Source organism: Suncus etruscus, chromosome X, assembly GCF_024139225.1.
Source record: "Suncus etruscus isolate mSunEtr1 chromosome X, mSunEtr1.pri.cur, whole genome shotgun sequence".
NCBI classification, from domain to species: Eukaryota; Metazoa; Chordata; class Mammalia; order Eulipotyphla; family Soricidae; genus Suncus; species Suncus etruscus.
The window spans coordinates 97,742,440-97,765,906 of NC_064868.1; positions in this window are offsets into that span (position 1 = coordinate 97,742,440).

Genomic DNA, 23,467 nt, shown 5'->3' on the forward strand with positions numbered 1-23,467 from the left:
AATATGTGTTAACAAGTTTCTCTCTCTCTTTCTTTGTTATTTTTGCCAGTGGTCTATCAATCTTGTTTATTTTTTCAAAGAATCAATTTCTGCTTCGTTGATCTTTTGGATTGTTTTTTGGGTTTCTACTTCATTGATTTCTATTCTCAGCTTTGTTATTTCCTTCTGTCTTCCTATTTTAGGTCCTTTTGTTGAGTACTTTCTAATTCTATGAGCTGTGTCATTAAGCTATTTAGGTATGCCCCTTTCTCTTTCCTGATGTGTGCTTGCAAAGCTATAAATTTTCCTCTCAGTATCGCTTTTGCTGTGTCCCATAGGTTCTGATAGTTTTTGTCTCCATTGTCATTTGTTTCTAGGAAGGTTTTGATTTCTCTTTGATTTTATCTAGGACCCACTGGTTATTCAGTATTAGGCTGCTTAACTTCCAGATATTAAAATTTTTCTTCTGTGTCAGGGCCTTGTGGTCAGCGAAGGTAGCCTGCAAAATTTCTATCCTCTTCATATTATGGAGGTATGTTTTATGTGCTAGCATGTAGTCTATCCTGGAGAATGTTCCATGTACATTAGAGAAGAATGTGTATCCGGGCTTCCAGGGGTGGAGTGTCCTGTATATATCTACTAGGCCTCTTTCTTCCATTTCTTTTTTTAGGTCTAGTATATTCTTGTCGGGTTACATTCTGGTTGACCTGTCTAGTGTTGACAATGCTGTATTGAGGTTTCCCACAATTATTGTATTCTTATTGATATTATTTTCAGATTTGTCAACAATTTTATTAAATATTTTGCTGGCCCCTCATTCGTTGCATATATGTTTAGGAGAGTGATTTCTTCCTGCTGTATGTATCCCTTGATTAATACAAAATGTCCATCTTTGTCCCTTACAACTTTTCTAAGTATAAAGTTTGCATCATCTGATATTAGTATGGCCACTCCAGCTTTTTATGGGTGTTGTTTGCTTGGATGACTTTCCTCCAGCCTTTTATTTTGAGTCTATGTTTCTTCTGATTATTCAGGTGCGTTTCTTGTAGGCAGCATAAGGTTGGATTGAGTTTTTTGATCCATTTAGCCACTTTGTGTCTCTTAACTGGTGAATTTAGTCCATTGACACTGAGAGAAAGAATTGTCCTGGGAGTTAGTGCCATCTTTATATCGAAGCTTAGTGTGTCTGTTGGTCAGTCTTGTCTTAAAGTAGGCTGTTTAGTTTTTCTTTTAAGAATAGTTTTGAGTCTGTAAAGTTTCTGAGCTGTTGTTTGTCTGTGAAACCATGTATTGTTCCTTCAAACCTGAAAGTGAGTTTTGCTGGGTGCAGTATTCTAGGCGAAGCATTTATTTCATTGAGTTTTGTCACTATGTCCCACCATTGCTTCCTGGCCTTGAGTGTTTCCGGTGACAGGTCTGCAGTAAATCTCAAGGATGTTCCCTTGAATGTAATTTTTCTTTTCGATCTTGCTGCTTTCAGAATTCTATCTCTATCTGTGGAATTTGTCATTGTGACTAGTATGTGTCTTGGGGTGTTTTTTCTGGGGTCTCTTTTAGTTGGTACTCTTCGGGCATGCAAGTTTTTATCGCATGTATTCATTAGCTCTGGTAGTTTCACTTTAAAGATGTTCTTGACCATTGATTCTTCCTGGAGATTTTCTTCCTGGGTCTCTGGGACTCCAATGATTATTAAGTTGTTTCTGTTGAGCTTATCATAGACTTCTATTTTCTTCGGTTCCCATTCTTTGAGTAATTTTTCCATTGTTTGATCATTTGCTTTAAGGCTTTTTTCCAATTTCTTCTGTTGTATGGAATTGTTATCCATCTCATCTTCCAGTGTACTAATTCTATCCTCATCTGCTGTTAACCCATGGGAAAGCTCAACCATGTTTTTCTTCAATTTATCTACTGAGTTTTTCAGACATGTTATTTGACCTGAAATTTCAGTTTGGAATTTTCTGATTTCTATCTTCATATTCTCTTGATTCTTATTAGTGTTCTCTTTTATACTTTCTTTGAGTTCTTTGAACATCTTCCATATTGCGACTCAAAACTCCTTATCTGAGAGACTGACTAGTTGGTTGGTCATGTTCAAGTCATCAGAGTTGCCATCGTCATTTTCTATGTCTGGCGCTGGCCTGCATTGTTTCCCCATTGTCACACTTGTATTGTGGGTTTTTCTACATTTTGTGGTTGTATTCATTGGCTAAATGATGTGCACGGCCAAGAAGCAAAGCGGAGTCGTCGTGCTCCTCTGGCTCCACCCTTTCTGGGCTTGTAAACTCACCTCCAGGGAGGCTCCAGGGAAGGCGAGCCGTCCACAGATGAGCCACACACAGGATGAAATCAGGCTGAAAATGGAGCACAGCACAGAAGACAGGCAGATAGGGGTGCTGTCATCTGAGTTCCAGCAGAGTTCAGTGGCTTCCCCTTTCTGGGCTTGTAAATTCAGCCATTTCTAACTCACTCACTCACTCGCTGGGTAGCTTCAGAATGCAGTTATTTGGGGGTTTTCTTCCCAGGGCTCTGAGGAGAGCTTCAAGGATTCAGAAAAGACAGAGAAGCACAGGACAGGGCTCCCATCAGGTCCTCAGTTTTCTCAGAAGAAGTACAGCATTTGTATGGTTTCTCTCATCTTTTAAAAGGGTTCTTTGAGTTGATTGAATTTTTCATGTATAGATTTCTTAATTTCACAGGCCAGTGACTCCTTGATTTCCATTGCTAAATCACTAAGTTCCTCATGTATAAGACAGTCATTCTACTTCTCTCACTCACTAACATTGACATGCTAGTTGTTAGTGTAGTTATTTCCCTAACAGCATTCACCATTCTTTGCGGTGAGCTTCATGTTGTGATCTGGTCCTTCTGGTCCTTAAACTCTAATGTCTCTGGCCTTATTACAATAATGTCATTAATTTTTTAAAAAACCCATTGATTAGTGGGATTACTCTGTGTCTATCTCTTTCCATCTGACTTATTTCACTCAGCATAATATATTCCATGTACATCCATGAATAAAAAATTTCAGGACTTCATCTCTTCTGACGCCTGCATAATATTCCATTGTGTATATGTACCAGAGTTTCTTTAGCCATTCATCTGTTGAAGGGCATCTTGGCTGTTTCCAGAGTCTGGCTATATTGTAAATAGTGCTGCAATTAGTATAGGTGTAAGATATTTTTGAATTGTATTTTTGTATTTCTAGGGTATATCCCTAGGAGTGGTAGAGCTGGATCATATGGGTGTTCAATTACCAGTTATTTGAGGAATCTGCATATTGTTTTCCATAAAGGCTAGACTAGACAGCATTTCCACCAAAATGAATGAGTTCCTTTTCATCCACATCCCTGCCAGCATTTATTGTTCTTGCTCTTTGTGATATGCACCAGTCTCTGTGGCATGAGATGGTACTGCATTGTAATTTTGATTTATATCTCCCTGATGATTAGTGATGTGGAGCATATTTCCATGTGTCTTTGGGGTATTTGTATTTCTTCTTTTATAGGGTGTCTGTTCATTTCTTCTCCCCATTTTTTGATGGGGTTAGGTTTTTTTCTTGTAAAGTTCTGTCAGTGCCTTGTATATTTTGAATATTAGTCCCTTATCTGATGGGTATTGGGTAAATAGTCTCTCCCATTCAGTGGGTGGCTCTTGTATCCTAAGCACTATTTCCTTTGAAGTTCAGAAGCTTCTCAGCTTAATATATTTCCATCTGTTTATCTCTACTTCCACTTGTTTGAAGAGAGATGATTCCTCCTTGAAGATGCCTTTGTCTCAATTTCAAAGAGTGTTTTAACTATGTGTTGTTCTATATACTTTATGGATTCAGGCCTGATATCAAGGTCTTTAATCCATTTGGATTTTATCTTTGTGCATGGTGTTAGCTGGGGTTCTGAATTCACTTTTTTTGCAAGTGGCTAACCAGTTGTGCCAAAAACACCTGTTGAAGAGGCTTTCCTTGCTCCACTTTGGATTTCTTGCCCCTTTATCAAAAATTGATTGATTGTATGTCTGAGAAACATTCTCTGAATACTCTCTAAGTCTATTACACTGATCTGAGGATCTGTCTTTATTTCAAAATCATGCTGTTTTAATAACTATTGCTTTTTTGTACAATTTATAATTGGTGAAAGTAATGCCTCTCATATTCCTTTTCCCAAGGATTGCTTTAGCTATTTGTGGGCATTTATTGTTCCAAATTAATTTCAAGAGTACTTGATCTACCTCATTGAAGATTGTCTTGGATATCTTTAGAGGGATTGTATTAAATCTGTACAATTCTTTGGGGAGTATTGCAATTTTAGTGATATTAATCCTGCCAATCCATGAGCAGGGTATGTGTCTCCATTATCTTGTGTCCTGTATTATGACTTAAGGCAGGTTTTGCAGTTTTCTTTGTATAGATCCTTCACCTCTTAAGTTGACTCCAAGATATTTTATTTTGTGTGTCACTAATATGAATGGGATTGTTTTTAATGTATATTTCTTCTCTCTCATTATTGGTGTATATGAAAGCCGTTGATCTTTGTGTATTAATTTTGTAGCCCACCACTTTGCTATATGAGTCTATTGTTTCTAGAAGCTTTTTGATAGAGTATTTAGGGTTTTCTATATCTAGTATCATTTTATCTGCAAAGAGTGAGAGCTTAGCTTCCTCCTTTTCTATCTGGATGCCTTTGATATATTTTTCTTGCCCAATCACTATAGCAAGTATTTCCAGTACTATGTTGTATAGGAGTGGTGAGAGAAGGCAGCCTTGTCTTGTAGCACATTTTAGAGGAAAGGCTTTCAGTTTTTATTCATTGAGGATAATGTTTGCCATTGGCTTGTGGTAGATGGCCTTGACTGTATTGAGAAAAGTTCCTTTCATTTCCATCTTGAGAGTTTTCATCAAGAATGGGTGTTGCTGGGGCCGGAGAGATAGCATGGAGGTAAGGTGTTTGCCTTTCATGCAGAAGGTCATCGGTTCGAATCCCGGCGTCCCATATGGTCCCCCGTGCCTGCCAGGAGAAATTTCTGAGCATGGAGCCAGGAATAACCCCTGAGCATTGCTGGGTGTGACCCAAAAACCACACACACAAAAAGAATGGGTGTTGGAACTTATCAAATACTTTCTCTGCATCCATTTATATGATCATATGGTTTTTATTTTTCTTGTTTTTGATATTATGCACTATGTTGATTGATTTAGAGATGTTAAACCATCCTTGCATTCCTGGGATGAAATCTACTTGATCATGGTGAATGACCTTCTTTATGAGGCATTGGATCCTATTTTCAAGAAATTTGTTGAGGATCTTTGCAACTATGTTCTTCAGGGATATTTGTCTGTAATTTTCTGTTTTTGCAGCATCTCTGTCTGGTTTTGGTATCAAGTTGATATTGGTTTCATAAAACTTTTTGGAAGTATTCCCGTTTTTTCAATTTTATGAAAGAGCTTGACAAGGATTGGTAGTAATTTCTCTTGAGATGTTTGAAAGAATTTATTAGTACATTCAACTGGACCTGGGCTTTTGTTTTTGGGAAGACTTTTAATTACCATTTTAATTTCCTCAATAGTGATGGGGGTGTTTAGATATGCTAAGTAGTCCTGATTCAACTGTGAAACATTTTAAGAGTCCAAGAATTTATCCATTTCTTCCACGTACATCTGCTGGGCCTGCAACCAAGACAAAACTTTCTCTATGTCATCCCACAGGGAATATTAACATTTTTATTATGCTGTGTCATCTCCACTTAGACTGGAATGTGTATTCCTCTTTGCTTGCTTATTTTGTTCTTTTTCTTTAATATTTAAATCTGTATTCAAGTAGTTTTTATTATGGTTTGTGATTAATCACTATTAACGTTATACTCAGATGTCCACAATATGCACTGGTGAGATTCCCATCTGTTTAATCTCTTAGTTTTGCAGTTCCATTATTATATTATGTATATCATCATGCTTATCTTTATTCTATATTTCAGCTAACTTTATTCTATATTTCAGGGATTTTTGGGAGAGTGAGAATATTGGACTTTACCCAGCAGGACTCACATGACTGTTCCTGGCCTGTTCTTAGGAGTTAACTCAAGCAGTTCTTGGAGGAACATATGCGGATTCCAAGAATGGAACTAGAGTTAAAAAAAAGTTTTCTGGAGCTTTTGGTTTCTACACTGATAATAATGGTAAAATCAACTAATATAACAATAAACTCTCCTAGCATTTTCTCCTCTTTACACTGACTGGTGCTATGGAATATAGGTGCAAGAAAACCCTAATTTTAACCAGGAGTGCCCCTTCTGTGACTTACAGATCTACAATTAGACAGGAAAATGTGGTCTCAGGACCTACTAGGTTCGCATTCCCCATAAAGGATTACGTTTCCTGGGTTATCTTCATCCTCAGCTTGTCACCTTATTCCTGACTTTTCAAGGGAAAGTAAATAAAACATTAAAAGCATAGTGAACTATATAATCCAATACCCAATTGCCAAACCATGAAAAATAATGTTAAATTAAACAATATCCAGTAGTGGCTCCTATTCAACACTACTATTCTAAAACACAAGAATGAAGTCATGGGTCAATATGTGTTGTAGATATTGTACTGTCAGCTTGAAATCAGTATCTGACTTTAAATAATATGCATAAACAGACAAAACATTTTCTTATTTGTGAAATTAGTATTTTTGAACAGGAAACCTTATGTTTAGGCCATACTCATATTTCCCTGAGTAAAACTAAAGCAAACAGAGGCTGGAGTGCTAATATATTGGGTAGGCAGCTGACCTGGGTTCAATCCCCAGAATTCCATATGGTCTCCCAAGCCTACTTAAGGAGTGATTCTCGAGTGCAGAGCCAGGAGTAACCCCAATCACTGCGTAACATCTAAAAAAATAACTAACTACAGCAAACATTGAAAACTCTGCAAATATAATCCAAACTGTGTCATGAAAAGAATTAGATACATGGTTAACAGTATACACACAGTATAGTAAAATGTAGCCCCCAAGTTCAAATCAATGACTTCTGCTTTTAAAAGCCAGACTATAACAACAATCTCAATATTTATAATAAATAAGCAACAATGCCAGAATTTATGCAAATCTTTATATAAGAAATGACACTATATGTAAAAGTTTATGTGACATAAACATCTGTTGTGCTAATTGAAACAGAAAGAAAGCCAGTGAAAGGACATTTTTACAGACCATGGCATCCAACTTTAATTGGATATTAAAGTATATATATATTTAAACTTTATTTTATTTATTTACTGGTTTTGGGGCCACACCCAGTGGCACTCGGGGTTTACTCCTGGCTATGCACTCAGAAATTGCCCCTGGCAGCCTGGGGGACCATATGGGATGCCAGGAATCAAACTGGGTCCCTCCCGTATTAGCTGCATGCAAGGCAAATGCCCTACCACTGTGCTATCTCTCTGGCCTATATGTTAAAGTATATTAAAAATAAAGAATACATGAGACTGGACATATAAACATAGAAGTCTTTCACTGATTTCACCTTGAAATTCAAAATATAATGAAATACTTAGCTACAATATTCATCTCACACACTGTACATAAGCAGGCAGAATTTCTTCCAGGTTGCCTAAGACACTGTGCTGTCCTGGACTAACATGGATCAAACTGAACACATCTGTTTTTCATCATTTTCAAGACCAAAACACATCAAAATGTTCACATGCCACAAAAGGAGTTCAGACTCCTATAAATCAAGGAAACATATCAGAAAGACCAATCAGGCTGTTGCAAGAAGCATATCAATAGGCATTAGTGCGGTTAATGATTCTACTGTGTCATCAGTCCAGAAGTGATAGACATTATGGTCAAAGTAAAGAGGGCATACTAACAAATTCTCTCCAAATCACACCATAGACAGCACAAAGAAAATAAAATCTGTGAACCTGTAGCTAGAGATCTTGGTATTTGCACAGGTCATAGGACAAAGGCTAGGATAGAATATTTCTTTAAGGTTCTAGAAGTTCTGTTCATCACTTTTGCTTTAATCAGTCTTCTGTAATTAGTGGTCTTGGTTTTTGCTCAGATCCTAGGACAAAGCCTAGGATGGAGTCTTTGATTATGGTTCCAGAAATTCTGCTCAGTCGCAGTTGTCAAAGTCAGACCTCTGAAATTAGAGATCTTGGTTTTTGTACATATCTGTTGTGTATGTAAATATTTTGGGGGATTACTATGTTGCTCACCCTAATCTGATTAGGTGATTGTGCCCTACCCTAGGGTGTGACCTGGCATTCTGCCCCCACCCTAGGGTAGGACCTGATTCTGCTTCCACCATTGGTTGGTATCTGATCCCACCATTGGGTGGGACCTGACTCTGGACTATAAGAGCAAGGGTCTGTGGAAGGCGAGAGGCTTTTGCTGGCTGGAACTGAATCGGAGTCTTTGGACTTCAGTTTTGTCCATCCGAATAAAGCAAATATTTCCACGAGCCTGATTGTCTGCGAGCTGTTTACCCGCCGTTTCACCTCAGAACCGTGGGCTAGACAGGGTGGCAGACACGTGCTCCGAGCTGGAAGAAAAGGGCCTCATTCTCCATCCCTCCATCAGTCAACCTCTTCAGGGGCTGTCCTGCTACACATATCCTAGACCAAAGCCTAAGCTAGGATCTTTCTTATTGGTCCCACGATAAGTTCTGCCCAGTCATGGTTGTCAAAGTCAGCCTTCTGTAGTTAGTGATTGTTGTTTTTGCACAGAACAAAGGAAGACATGTCTTCTGATTCCATTTTAACATTATGTGATGAGATAGAGTAACCTGCTCTTTGATCAAGTTTGTCATTTCCTCGCTGTCAGGATGTTGTATCAAAACTGGTGTACATAGGTGCCAGATCAGTATTAGGGATTTCCCAGGGGGGAGTTTAGTTTCTGGTGCTGTTGAGGGGAACTGTGTCAGTTCTACATCTGGGATCTGGGATTATGGGATGGAGTCACTGTCCAATCACTTGGAGTCTAAGTTGGGTCCATATGACACATGTTCAGGTTGGGAGGCTCCCCTGCATTATAAAATAGATGGATTCTTATTCCTAGTAGATAAGAGCTTGTTTCTGTGCATAATATCTCCCCCTTTATAGAGTGCCTATGCAAAAGGGAATGGTGCCATATTATATTGCTGGTGCATTTCGGGGTAAGAATGATGGACTACACAATCTCTGTGCCCTGGTTTTGACCTGAGCTTTTATGCCAGGCAAGACTTTTTCTTCTCTTTTCTCTTTTTCTGTTTTTATCCCTTTTTATTATTTTTATTTTCTTTCGTTTTCATGGTTATTATATGATGGTGGTTGTTTTTAGTAGCCAAATGCTTTTGTTGTAGTTGCTGGGCTTGTTTTTTTGTTTTTGTTTTTCTTTTCTTCTTTTAAATTGATACTTATAATCTCTAGACAGAATCCTCCCAGTTTTCTTTTTTGTCTTTCCAACAGAAGCACATAACTGGAATCATCTTGTTCTGTCTCATTAATTGAGGGGGGAAATGTAGGGTACCAGGACCAAACAGTCATATGAACATTGAGTGGAAGTACATAATGATCAGACTCAAACACCAAACCCAAAGTCAACGACAACAGAATTGATACCCAATCTACAATAAGCTATACACAGAGAGAAGCAATTACACTAGCAGTCCAGGGGGCAAATGAGGGAGATATAGGATGCATGCTGGGAACAGGGGTGGAAGGAGTACAACACTGTTGGTGGGAATGGCCTTAATTCATTGTCCTTATGTGCCTTAACTATTACTGTGAAAGATTTGTAATTCACTTTTATCACAATAAAATTATTTTAAAAAGTAAATAAAAAATCGGTGAACCTTAGAATTTGGAGAACAGGTGTTGTTTGGGGTAGAGCAATAGTATCGTGGGTAAGGCATTTGCCTTGCATGTTGTAGACTCAGGTTTAATCCTTGGCATCCCATATGGTCCTCTGTGATTCTTGAGTGCAGAGCCAGGAGTAACCCCTGATCTCCACTGGGTGTGGCCCAAAAACCAATGAAATAGCTTGTTTTTGTGCAACACTGCCCCAAAAATGGTGTTGCACAAAATTATCTTGGTAGGCTCTTTTCTGCTGACCCTGCCTAGAGACTCCAAGGACAATAACCTCTCCAGGACCCACACCCGATAAGATGTCCCACCCAGCGCATGTGAGGCCAATTCCTGCTGTGTGATTGGGTACCCAGAGACTTATAAAGCACGGTGGCCATGCTCTCTGCCTCTTGTCTGCTGAGCCTGCCTAGAGACTCCAAGGACTATAATCTCTCCAGGATCCACACCCGAAATGCTGCCGCTCCACTTTGCTTAGTGGCTGCGCTTACCTTGTAACCCCTGAATTCCATTTCTGCACATTTTAAGAAGCAATCTACAGCCTTGCCAATGGAGTAATTTTGCAGTACACCCCCATATTTACAGAAATCAAGATGGCTCCTCTAATAATCTAAAAAGTAGGAAACAAATAGGTATCTTCTCAAATAAGAAGTTTAGAGTAGAATTATGGAAAATGTTCAGTGAGCTCAAGAAAAGCATCAATAGACTTGACTGGAGCAAAATTAAGCATCAAGAAGATTTGTCGACTGAAATTAGAAATTTTCACACTGAACTAACAGATCAGAAAAACTGAGCTTATTCAAGTGTTGCTGGGCATGGGGTTTGGGGAGACCCCATGCTGGAGCCTTTCTTCCTAGCCTGGGGAGTGTTGGGAGGTTTGGCAGGTCCCATAGCCTAACCCCTTTTTTTCTCCTGGACTCCAGGCTCTACCTGGGTGCTGGCTCAGGTGGCCAGAAGTAGGTTCAGGTGGACGCTTAGTGGTCCTCAGGCTTCCCCCCTTCCTCCGTACTCCAGGGGGGAGGTGCATGGGGAGGAGGGTGGGCAGACTTCTGGCCTCTGGTTTTCTCTTTGATTCTGGAGACCAGCTCTTGCCAGGTATGGGGTTTGGGGAGGCCCCATACCGGAGCCCTTCTCCCTGGCCTGGGGAGTGCTGGGAGGCTTGGCAGGCCCCCAGCCGTCCTTGTCTTTTTCCCCTGACTCTAGGCCTTCCCTGGGTGCCAGCTCAGATGGCCAGAAGTGGGTTCAGGTGGACTCTTAGTGGTCCTCTGGCTTCCCCCTCCCTCTGTACTCCAGGGGGGAGGTGCATGGGGAGGAGGGCGGGCAGACACCTGGCCTCCAGTTTCCTCTTTGAATCTGGAGACCAGCTCTTGCCAGGTATGGGGTTTGGGGAGGCCCCATACCAGAGCCCTTCTCCCTGGCCTGGGGAGTGCTGGGAGGCTTGGCAGGCCCCCAGCCATCCTTGTCCTTTACCCCTTACTCCAGGCCTTCCCTGGGTGCCAGCTCAGATGGCCAGAAGTGGGTTCAGGTGGACTCTTAGTGGTCCTTAGGCTTCCCCCCTACCTCTCCCTACACTAATGGAAATGCACTTTGGGAGGAGGGCGAGCCATTTTAGTACTGGTTTATGTTGGGACAGTCACTGGAATCGTTTTCTCCTTGTTTTCCTATTGATAGTATTGTATGCATATATTTTATTTATCCATACAATCCATCTTGTATTGTGACCTTGATACTGCCCTACAAATCTCATTTGTAATATTTTACTGCCTCAGTCCCAACCCTTATTTCCCCCTATCTTCTCAGTAGGTGCAGCTCATGACATGAAGCTCACCACATAGAGTGATGAGTGCAGTTAAGAAATAACTACACTGAGGTCTTTGCCCTTTCAGCCCTGCTGCGCTCTGGCTTTGGGGCCTCTGTGTTCTGGTCTTTGACCAGCATGGAGCCCAAAGGGAAAATGGCTGAAAGGAGTTTAGATGCAGGGCCAAGAATAACTAGTACTTGAAAGGTTATGAGTAGGCCACACACATGTGGTGAATAGGGCATGAATAAAGTTAATGCTTCCTGAAGCCTGCCTGTAAGTGAGTGTTGATTACACCGATCACCTGGGCCTGGAACCTGCCGGTTCATGGGGTTGCTGAGCCACGTGGCCTGGGATGGCAGAGAGAAATCCACCTCCATCCACCGCAATCCAGCACCATCATTAATTATTTGACACAACAGTTTATAACTTGGATTTACCCCAAAACAAAGACTGTCTTATTTGCAAACCTGGGTGCATTTACTGCCCCACCAAGGGGTGGTCTCTGTACTCAATAAAAACGGTAGTTCTAGCAAGCAGCAGGCTCTCTGTACTAGGTAGAAGAGTGCCAGAATATTCATGTTTACTCTGAGCCTGGTCTGGATTATTTCATGCTTCACCCTGATTCAAATTCGTTCACCTGGGCTTAGAGATACAGCTTGTGAAGTGATTTTGCAATTGACACCTGAACAGTGACCTAGGACCCAGGGACCCAAGAAGACTGCAACAATGGTACTTTTTGGCAGGACCACGGCCCTTCAACCTGCAGCAGTTTATTGAGGTGACCCCAGAAGCCAACAAAGAAAGTGAAGATGAAGAAGATGGAGGAACTGAGACCAGCAAAACCCAACGAAGAAGCTGCTTTCAGAATCTCTTGCAACTTTCTCCTAAACAAATCTCTTGACCCTATTGGCATCATACACTGTATTTCTGGCTAAAAACGTGCTTTATCTGTATGGATCTTATTGTTTTGTTTTATGCCCCATTGCAAACAGAAAATTGTGCTTCCAACTTTAGTACTTTAATATTAGTTTGTACAATTCAGGAGAAATGAATAATGTTGTTAGAATTTTAAAAGTTCTCAACTACTCTAGTAAATGTTTTCCAATTGCTATGATGTTTGATTATGCATAGCTTGTAGTAATTTATTCTCAAATTATGTCTACAAAATATTCTTTTTATCTCTTTATTACAGAAGTAGATGGAAAAGGAGCTTGAATACTATAGACTCTTATTAACTGGGCTCATTATAAGAATGTTTTAGCAAACTGATTTTCAAACTGTGTATATATCTGTGGAAATGCTCTGGTGATTTTTGTTTAGGGAAGTTTATGGAAAGGAATTCGGATGTTCTAGACTTGTATTACAGTGCTCGATGTAAGAATTTTTAAGAATTTTCAAATTAAGTGTATCTGCAGAAAGTTTCTAACATTTATGTTAAGAGAAGTCTATAATAAGAGTTGTGACATGTATAAGACAAAGATATGATAAGGGTTGCAAGTCAAACTGACATTGATGTATCACAATTATTTATTATTAAAATTTATTTTATAATGAAAAAAAAAGAAATAACTACACTGAAAACTATCATAACAATGTGAATGAATGAGGGAAAAAGCAAGCCTGTCTTGAGTACAGGTGTGGGTGGGGTGGGGATTAGATAGATCTGGGAAATTGGAAATTGGAATCCTGCACTGGTGAAGGGGGGTGTTCTTTACATGACTGTAATCATACAACTACAATTATATTTGTAATCACGGTGTTTAAATAGATAATTTATAAAAATAAATAAATAAATATAATCCACATGAATGAAACTCAAAAAAATTATTTTGGTAGAAGGAAGAAAGAAAACAAATATTGTCTAAGCAAGTAGCAGTATCACCAGAAATATACTGTAATATTATTTGGATAAGATCAATTAATTATTTTAAAAGCATTATTAAAGCACCATGACTTACCAAAATTACTCATCATTTAAGTTTTAGACATGCATTGTTCTAGCACACTTCTCACCACCAGTGTAAACTTTCCTCCACCAGTGTTCTGTGCTCTCTCTAATCTTCCAGTCTGCCTCCTGAACAGACATATTTTTATGTTTTGTTGTGATAGTTTGGATCCCATGTTTCCAGTAATGTAGGTTTGGGAATTTGTATATATCTATATCACTTCTTTACATCCATGATATATTTGAGATTCTTGACTCGCCCTCTGTTACTCACCTCCCCCAATTTTTATTCTCTGTCTTCCTATACTCTAGGCCCTATGGTCTTTGATAATATAGGTAAGGATACCCCATTTATATATTACATTTCTCATTCAATTATTCTATATACCACAAATAAATTAGATCATCCTATGTTTGTCCTTCTGGCTTGCTTCACTCAACATAATATCTTCCAATTCCCTTAAGTTTGCAGAAAATTGGCACAATTTTATCATTCCTTGCAGCTACATAGTATTTAATTGTATATACCACATCATTATAATTCACTCAATTTCATTGGACAGCTAGGAGAAGTCCATATTTAGCTATTATATTTAAGTAATGCAATAAATAATGGCATATGCATGTTTTTTTTGAATGATTATTTTGTATCTTATGGTTAGAATATCCAGAAGAGAGATTGCTTGGTCAAGTGACAGCTCATTTCTTAGTGTAGTGAGAAATCTCCTTACTGTTTTCGATAATGGTTGAACCAGGCATATCCCCACTAGCAATGGAAGAGTTCCTTTTTTGCTTCATCTCCACTAAAACAGATTGTTCCTGGAATTTTTACATATGTCATTTTCATTGGTGTAAGATGATATTTTATTGTTGTCTTGACTTGGACTTCCTACAAATAAGTAGGATGAACATTTTTCAAGTGTCTGTTGGTTACCCATCAGTGTTTCTCAGATAATTTTCTGTTTATTTCCTTTCCCTGTTTTTTTTTGTTTTTGTTTTTGGGCCACACCCTGTAACACTCAGGGGCTACTCCTAGCTATACACTATCGTCCCTGGCTCGGAGGACCATATAGGATGCCAGGGGGTTGAACCACAGTCTGTCCTAGGTTAGCATTTGCAAGAAAAAAGCCTTACCGCCAGCACCACCACTCTGGCTCCTCCTTTCCCTATTTTTATAGGAGTTTTGGGGTTTTTTTGTTGATCTTTATGAGTTTTATATATCCCGAATATTAACACTTTGTCTGATATATTGAGTGCAACCATTTTCTCCCATTCCATTGGATGTCTTTTAGGTTTAGCCCGCATTTATTTTGCCATCAGAACTCTTAAACAAAAACAAATGTAGTCCCATTTGCTTATTTTTTATTTCATTGCCTTTGTTAGTGAGATTGTATCATTAAAGACATCTTTGCGGTTTATATACTGAGCATTCTTAATATATTTCTTCAACCTTATAGATTAATATATTTCTTCAACTTTATAGATTCCAGTTTGATCTGCTGGTCATACTTTACACAAAAGTAAGCTCAAAATGGAGCAATAACTCACAACCTCTGCTTATTGCCCAACCCTTCCAAGTGAGATGCATCTCTATCTTATCATGACAAGGTAAATTTTAATATTTTCCAAGAAATATTTCACCAGAAGGCTGGCTGGGATATTTCCCCCATGAATGGCATCATTGTCTTGAAATTTCCCAAGGAATATTTTACCAGCAGGCTCACTGGGATGTTTTTCCCCTGCATGGATCACTGGAAATATTTTAAAGGTTCCTGTTATAGCACTGATATTATATTTCCTTCATATCTAATTGGCCTATAATTAATTATCTCTTCTACTGTGTGTATTACAAGCAAATTTAGCCTTGATTAAATTATTTTTACCTGGATAATTTCAGCCACCATTGTGGGCCTTGTGGGCTGTGGTTTGGAGGGTGATTTTGCACCTCCTCACAGATATAGGAAGGAGAAGTGAGGGCAGATTACCATCTCAGAGGCCGCCATTGTGGGCACTTGGAGGAAAACCCTGCTCCTTCTCACAGGTATTGGAAGTGAAGAGACCAGAGGGCTGGGCCATACCTCAGCAACCGTCATCATAATCCCTGCTTAGGTGAGTTCTACAAAGAAGGGACCAAGTTTCACACCACAGTGGACAAAGTAGGGCCAAAACCCAAAGGCAGAACATCCTGAGCAACCAAATGCAAAGAAATATGGGCAAACAAAGGAAGACTATAGCAGTTGGGGATATAGAGAGAAATTCTAGCAAGTTTTCAAGCCCACCAAAACGCACAAATCCAATAGATGAGGACCTACAGTTGTCAATGAAAGCCATGGCAAAGGGAATGAAGGAATCACTAGCCAACGAGTTCAAAAAATCCATAGATGCACAAATCAACCAACTCAAGGAACAACTTTTACAGAATATGAGAGAGTCCATACAAACGGAATTAAAAGAAATAAAAATGTTTTAGCAAGCCATAATAGCAGAATTACAAAGTTGGAGAATCACATAGAGAAACTTGAAGAAAAACTACAAGTCAAAAATGTCAAAGAAGCCAATAAGAAAATAAGAGGTAAAGCACTGGAAGAAAATCTTAGGTATTTAATGAAAAAAGACAAAATAACATGTGGATTGTATTAATACCAGAGGGGGAGGAAATTGGGAAAGAGGAATAGCAAGTGATCAGGGAAATAATAACAGAAAACTTTCCTGCCCTCTGGAAAGAGGCTCTGGTGCAAATCCAAGAACAAAGAGTCTCTAATAAAATAGACCCCAATAAACCAACACCAAGATATATGATAATCCAAATGGCAAAAAAAGAGTGAGAGAAATATGAATTCCTTAAATCAATAAGGGAGAAAAACCCTCAAGTACAAAGGACGAAACATAAGAATCAAAATGGATCTCCCATTTGAAAGAATCCAAGCAAGAAGACAGTGGAACAACATATTTAAACTACTAAATGAAAAAAAAAACTTCCAACCTAGAGTCCACTACCCAGCAAAACTATCATTCATATTGGAGGGAGGACTAAAAACATTCTCAGACAAAAAAGAATTCACACTCTCCCATGAAAAGACACATAGGAGAGAGTTGGATCAGAAAACAAAAACTGGATTTCTGTTGCCTGCAAGAAACACACCTAAAAGTACAGGATAGACACAGGCTAAGAATAAAAGGATTGAAATCAATTATTCAATACAATAGAAAAAAGTGGGGACAACCATTCTTATATCAGACTAAAATACATTCAACCTGAAGAAAGTGATCAGAGACCAAGAGGGTCACTAGATCAGGGGAACACTAGATAAAGAAGTATTAACTCTGATCAACATTTATGCACCAAATGCAGAGCCAGTAAAATATGTAAGGCATTTGTTTTCAAACCTAGTTAAACATATGGAAGGAAATATGATAGTAGTAGATCTTAATACTCCTCTTTCACCACTGGACACATCCACCAGACAGAAAACTAGCAAATAAATAAAAGCCCTAAATAAGAAATTAGAAGAACTAGGTCTAATGGACTTATATAGGGCCCTCCACCCCTAGAAAGCAGAATACACATTCTTCTCAACTGCATACAGAATCTTCTTCAGAATAAATCATGCCTTAGGATATAAATCTAACTTGCACAAAGTTGCAAATATAAAGATCATTAGAAGCATTCTATCAGATCACTATGCAACAGAGATCAAGATTGACTATAAAAAGAAGCTATCGAGAAAATCCAACACCTGGAGACTAAACAACATGATGCTCAACAACAGCTGGAACAAAGAGAAACTCAAGGAAGAAATAAAAAGTTTCTTGAGGCAAATGTTCATGAAGCGACAAATTGTCAAAATTGTGGGACACAGCAAAAGCAGTAATTATTGGGAAACACATAGCAATACAGATATATGTCAGGAAAGAGGAAAATGACAAAATAAACACTTTAAAGGGACAACTTAAGGAGCTGGAACAACAGCAGCAAATAACCCCAAACACAACCAGAAGACAAGAAATAATAAAAACCAGAGCAGAAATAAACAACATAGAAACTAAGAAAATAATACAAAAATTCAATGAGACCAGAAGTTGTTTTTTTTTGAAAAATAAACAAGATAGACAAACCACTGGCAAGACTCACCAAATAAAAGTGAGAAAACACCCAAATAAATAGGATCACAAATGAAAGGGGAGAGATTACAACAGAACCCCAAGAAATCCAACATATCATGGGGACTTATTATGAACAACTATACTCAGTCAGGTTAGAGAACTCAGAAGAAATTGACAGATTTCTGGAATAATATCATCTTCCAAGACTGGATAAGGAGGATGTAGAAAGACTAAACATAGAAATCATATCTGAGGAAATTGATTCAGTAATTAAGAAACTCCCCAAGAACAAAAGTCCAGGTCCAGATCGTTTTACAGGTGAATTCTATCAAACATTCCGAGAAGAATTACTACCACTGATTCACAGGTTATTCTAAACCATGGACAAGACAGGAATCCTTACTTTTATGAGGCTAACATCACACTCATTTCCAAAGATAACAAAGACACCTCCAAGAAAGAAAACTACAGACCAATCTCACTAATTAACTTAGATGCAAAAATCCTCAACAAAATCTTAGCAAATCGAATCCAGCAATACATCAAAAAGATTATACACCATGACCAAGTGGGTTTCATCCCAGGGATGCAGGATGGTTCAACACAGGCAAATCAATCAACATCATACACCACATCAACAAGAATAAAGACAAAAATCACATGATTATATCAATCAATGAAGAGAAGGCATTTGACAAAATCCAACACCTATTCATGATGAAAACAATCAGCAAAATAGGACTGGAAGGAACCTTCCTCAAGATAGTTACAGCTATCTATGAAAAGCCCACAGCCAACATTATCCTTCATGGTGAAAAACTGAAAGCATTGCCACTAAGATCAGGAACTAGGCAAGGCTGTCCTCTCTGTCCACTCTTTTATTCTTATTCATTCTTATTCTTATTGTTTTAGAAGTCCTAGCAATAGCAATCAGACAAGAGAAGGGAATCAAAGGAATCCAATAGAGAGAGAGGAACACAAACTATCTCTTTTTGCAGATGATCTGATGATATATACATTGAAAACCCTAAAGAGTCCACAGTAAAACTCCTAGAAACAATAAACCAATACAGCAAAATGGCCATTTACAAAGTCAATACAAACAAAAAAGTAGCATTCCTCTATACAAATAATGAAGTAGAGTAGAAAGAGATTAACAAGACAATCACACTTAAAATAGTATCCAAAATATCAAGTACCTAGGTATCAACATTACAAGAGAAGTGAAGGACCTATACCATGAAAACTTCAAAACACTTCAAAAAGAAATTGAAGAGGACCTTAGGAAATGGAAGAATACCCCCTGTTCATGGGTTGGTAGAATCAACATAGTCAAAATGACAATATTACCTAAACTTTTATATAGATTCAATGCAATCCCTATCCAAATTCAGACATCATTTTTAAGGACTTAGAACAATCAATTATAAAATTCACCTGGAACCACAATAGACTCATGTTAGCCAAATACATACTGAAAAACCAGAAGCTGTGTGGCATCTCTTTACCTCACCTGAATCTCTAACTATAAAGCCATAGTGATCAAAATAGCATGGTACTGGAACAAAGACAATCTCAGATCAATGGGTTAGAACAGAATAACCAGAGATAAACCCCCAAATATACAGTCAACTAATATTTGACAAAAAAGCCAAGAACTTGAAATGGAACAAAGACAGTCTCTTCAACAAATGGTGTTGGAACAACTGGGTAACCACCTGTAAGAAATTAAAAATTGATCCATTCCTCACACCTCATACAAAAGTCAACTCAGACCCGAATAAATAAAGTTTATTGAAGAAAATTAGGCAGAACACCTACATATCAAAAAAGTCTTTGAGGACAGAATGCCAATGGCAAGAACTTTAGCATTAAACCTAAATAAATGGGACTACATCAAACTAAAAAGTTTCTGCATGGCGAAAGAAACCCTACTTAAGACTAGAAGACAGTTAACAGAATGGGAAAAATTTGCACTCAACACATCATTGAAGGGCTGATATCTAGGATATACAAAGCACTCAGAAAGGTGAGCTCCAAAAAATCTAAAGTCATAGAAAAATGGGGAGAAGAAATGAATAGACACTTCTCCGAGGAAGAACAAAATGGCCAACAGGCACATGAAAACATGCTGACCTTCACTCATCATTAAGGAAATCCAAATCAAGACAACAATGAGGTACCATTTTACACCAGTGAGGATGTAATAATAAGTCAATATAACAGGAAAATCTTTCTGGGTGGGGATGTAGCAAGAAAAGAACTCTCATCCACTGCTGGTGGGAATGCTGCCTGGTCCAACCCCTATGAAAAACAGTGTGGAGAGTGCTCAGTAAACTTAGAATTGAGCTGCCACATGACCCAGCAATTGCTCTTTTGTGTATTTATCCCCAAGTCGGAAAGACATTCATCCCAAAGTATGTGTTCACTCCACTATTTATCGCAGCACTCAGTACAATAGCCAAGATTTGGAACCAACTTCAATGTCCAAAAACAGATGAGTGGATCATGAAGATGTGGTATTTATAGACAATGGAATACTACATAGCAGTTAGAAATGATACAAGCATGCATTTTGCAGCAACGTGGATGAATCTACAAAATATTATTTTAAATGAAGTAAACCAGAAGATGAAGAATAAACACAGAATGATAGCACTTTTCTGACGTACTTCGAATATACACCATATATACATATAATACCTCAAAAACAAATACAACAGTCTAATATGGTAGAAACTCCAAGCAGTGTAGTTGTCAGCATTTACTGGGGAAAAGTGTTCAAAACAAGTGGAAGAGGATCAACACAAAGCCTAGACTATCTGTATACCATAAAGAAACCAGCAGCAACGAAAACATTGGTTTAGTGAACAGGTATGTAATCAGCTTTTTACTACAAAGGACTATAATAATGTCTTAGGGAGTTTATACACAGATACCAGTGAAGAATATGATTGGAAGCCAGAGACTCCAATGGCAGTATTTCCTAACAATATGTTTTAGTGCCTTAAACTTACTAGGTATACAATAACCTCTCAGCTTCTCTGTCCACAGGGATTCTTGAATACAAAAAGTGGACATTTTAATTTGACACCTCGGTGCTCAGACATACTAGATACCATATTCAGTTTTCATTATGAAAATGTCTTGATAAGACACTCCAATGTACCCTTTTTATGGTTTATTCCCTCTATTAGAACATGAAGCATTTGATCATTCAGACTAATGAAACAGTCAATTGTGAACCACAGACTTATATTACAGGACCTACTCATTGAACGCTTGGTCAAATTAACATTTCCTTTCTATCTCTTTCTCTCTCTTCCCCCTACTTCTTTCCTTCTCCTTCTCCTTCTCCTTCTCCTTCTCCTTCTTCTTCTTCTTCTTCTTCTTCTTCTTCTTCTTCTTCTTCTTCTTCTTCTTCTTCTTCTTCTTCTTCCTCATCATCATCAATTCAATCTATGTCAATGAAGCCTACACTGATAGTTTCTCTTTAGGAAAGAACCTTCGATACATAAGATGCCACAGACAGGGTAGCCACCTACATAGGTAGGCCTCATTAGCACATTTTTTAGTACTTGAGAAGCTAAACTTATGGTTTTCCTAAACTGCTTCAGCCATTATCTAACCTTGAAACCTTCATTTAGGAACATCCAACTCCATTATCAATGAAATGCCTAGAAAATGGGAAAACTTCCCAACTCCAACCCACCAACCCAAACTCTTTAATTTGATTTATTAAATTTTTTAAAATTTATTTGTATTATATTTACCTATTTTTCTATTTTCCTCGCTCTTATCTTTTGCTCTCCCTTCCTCTCTTGAGCTATAACTAAGCTAATTATTTATTGCAATTCAACCAGTCTTTAAGAACTTAGACCCATTCTATTAGGGTTAGACCTCTAACAACACCTTAAAAATAAATCACTAATGTTTGTCTTTATGTGGGAATGAGTACATAGAGAGAGGACTCCTGTATGAGAACCAAACTTAAATTGTAAATGAACCATGCCTATAGAGTAAATAATCCCTCCTATGTCATCAGAGTTGACATCTTCATTCTCTATGCATGGTGCTGAACAGCATTGTTTTCCCATTGTCACGATTGTATTGTGGGTTTTTCTATGTGTTGTGGTGGTATTCATTGGCTAACTGATGGGTGTGGCTGCTTAGCAAATTGGAGCTGCTGAGCTCCTCTGGCTCCACCTTTTGTGGGCTGGTCAACTCACCTTCAAGTAAGGGGAACCCTCCGGGGATGAAGCCACACCGGATCAAGTCTTAGGGCTGAGGAGGCAGAGAAGACAGTGGAGAGAAGTCTGCTGAGCTTCAGAGACCAGCACAGTTCAGTTGGCTCCACCCTTTGTGGGCACGCCGACTCTCCTCCAAGGAAGGAGAGCCCTCAAGGGATGAATCTACACCAGATCAAGTCTTAGGACCGAGCAGGCAGGGAAGACAGTCAAGAGAGATCTGCTGAGCTTCAGAGACTCAGCACAGTTCTGGGTTTGTATTTTTAATGTCCATTTCTTCTCTATCATTATTGGTGTACAAGAAGGCCATTTATTTTGTGTGTTAATTTTGTAGCCTGCCACTATGCTATATGAATCTATTATTTTTAAAAGCATTTTGGTAGAGTCTTTAGGGTTTTCTAAATATAGTATCATGTCATCTGCAAATAGTGAGTTCAACTTCTTTTTCTATCTGGATGCCCTTGATATCTTTTTCTTGCCTAATAGCTATGGCAATAATTTCCAGCACTATGTTGAATAGGAGTGGTGAGAGAAGGCATCCTTCTCTTGTACCAGATTTTATCATGAATGCTTTTAGTTTATCTCCATTGAGAATAACATTTGCCATTGGCTTGTGGTAGATGGCCTTGACTATTGAGAAAGGTTCCTTCCATTTTTATCTTGATTAGTTTTTATCAAGAATGGGTGATGGACCTTATCAAATGCTTTCTCTGAATCTATTGATATGATCATATGTTTTTTATTTTTATTAATATGATGTTGATTTATTAATATGTTGATTGATTTATGTATGTTAAACCATTCTGGCATTCCTGGGATGAAATTACTTGATGGTGGTGCATAACTTTCTTAATGAGGTATTGCTCCTATGTGACAGAATTTTGTTGGGGAATCTTTGCATCTGTGTTCATCAGGGATATTGGTCTATAGTTTTCTGTTTTTAGGTATCTCTTTCTGGTTTTGGTATCAAGTTGATGTTAGCTTCATAGAAACTATTTCGGAGTGTTCCTTCAGTTACATAAAAGAGCCAGAAAAAGATTGGTAGTAGTTCCTCTTGAAATGTTTGAAATAATTCAATAGTGAAACCATCTGGTCCTGAGCTTTTGTTTTGGGGAAGACTTTTGTTTACCATTTTAATTTCCTCAGTAGTGATGTGTCTGTTTAGATATGCTATATCATCCTGGTTTTACCATGAAAGATTATAAGTGTCCAAGAATTTATGTGTTTCTTCCAGGTTCTCATGTTTTGTGGCATAGCATTTCACAAAGTAGTCTCTGATTACTTTTTGAATCTCTGCAGTATCTGGAGTGATCTCTCCCTTTTTATTTCTAATCCAATTTATTAAATTTTTCTCTCTCTATTTCTTTATGAGTTTTGCTAGTGGTTTATCGATCTTGTTTATTTTTTCAAAGAACCAACTTCTGCTTTAGTTAAACTTAGGATTGTTTTTTTTCTTTATTTCCCCTTTATTGATCTCTGCTCTAAGCTTTGTTATTTTCTTCTGCCCACTTATTTTTGGTTCTTTTTGTTGATAATTTTCTAATTTTAAAAGCTGTGTC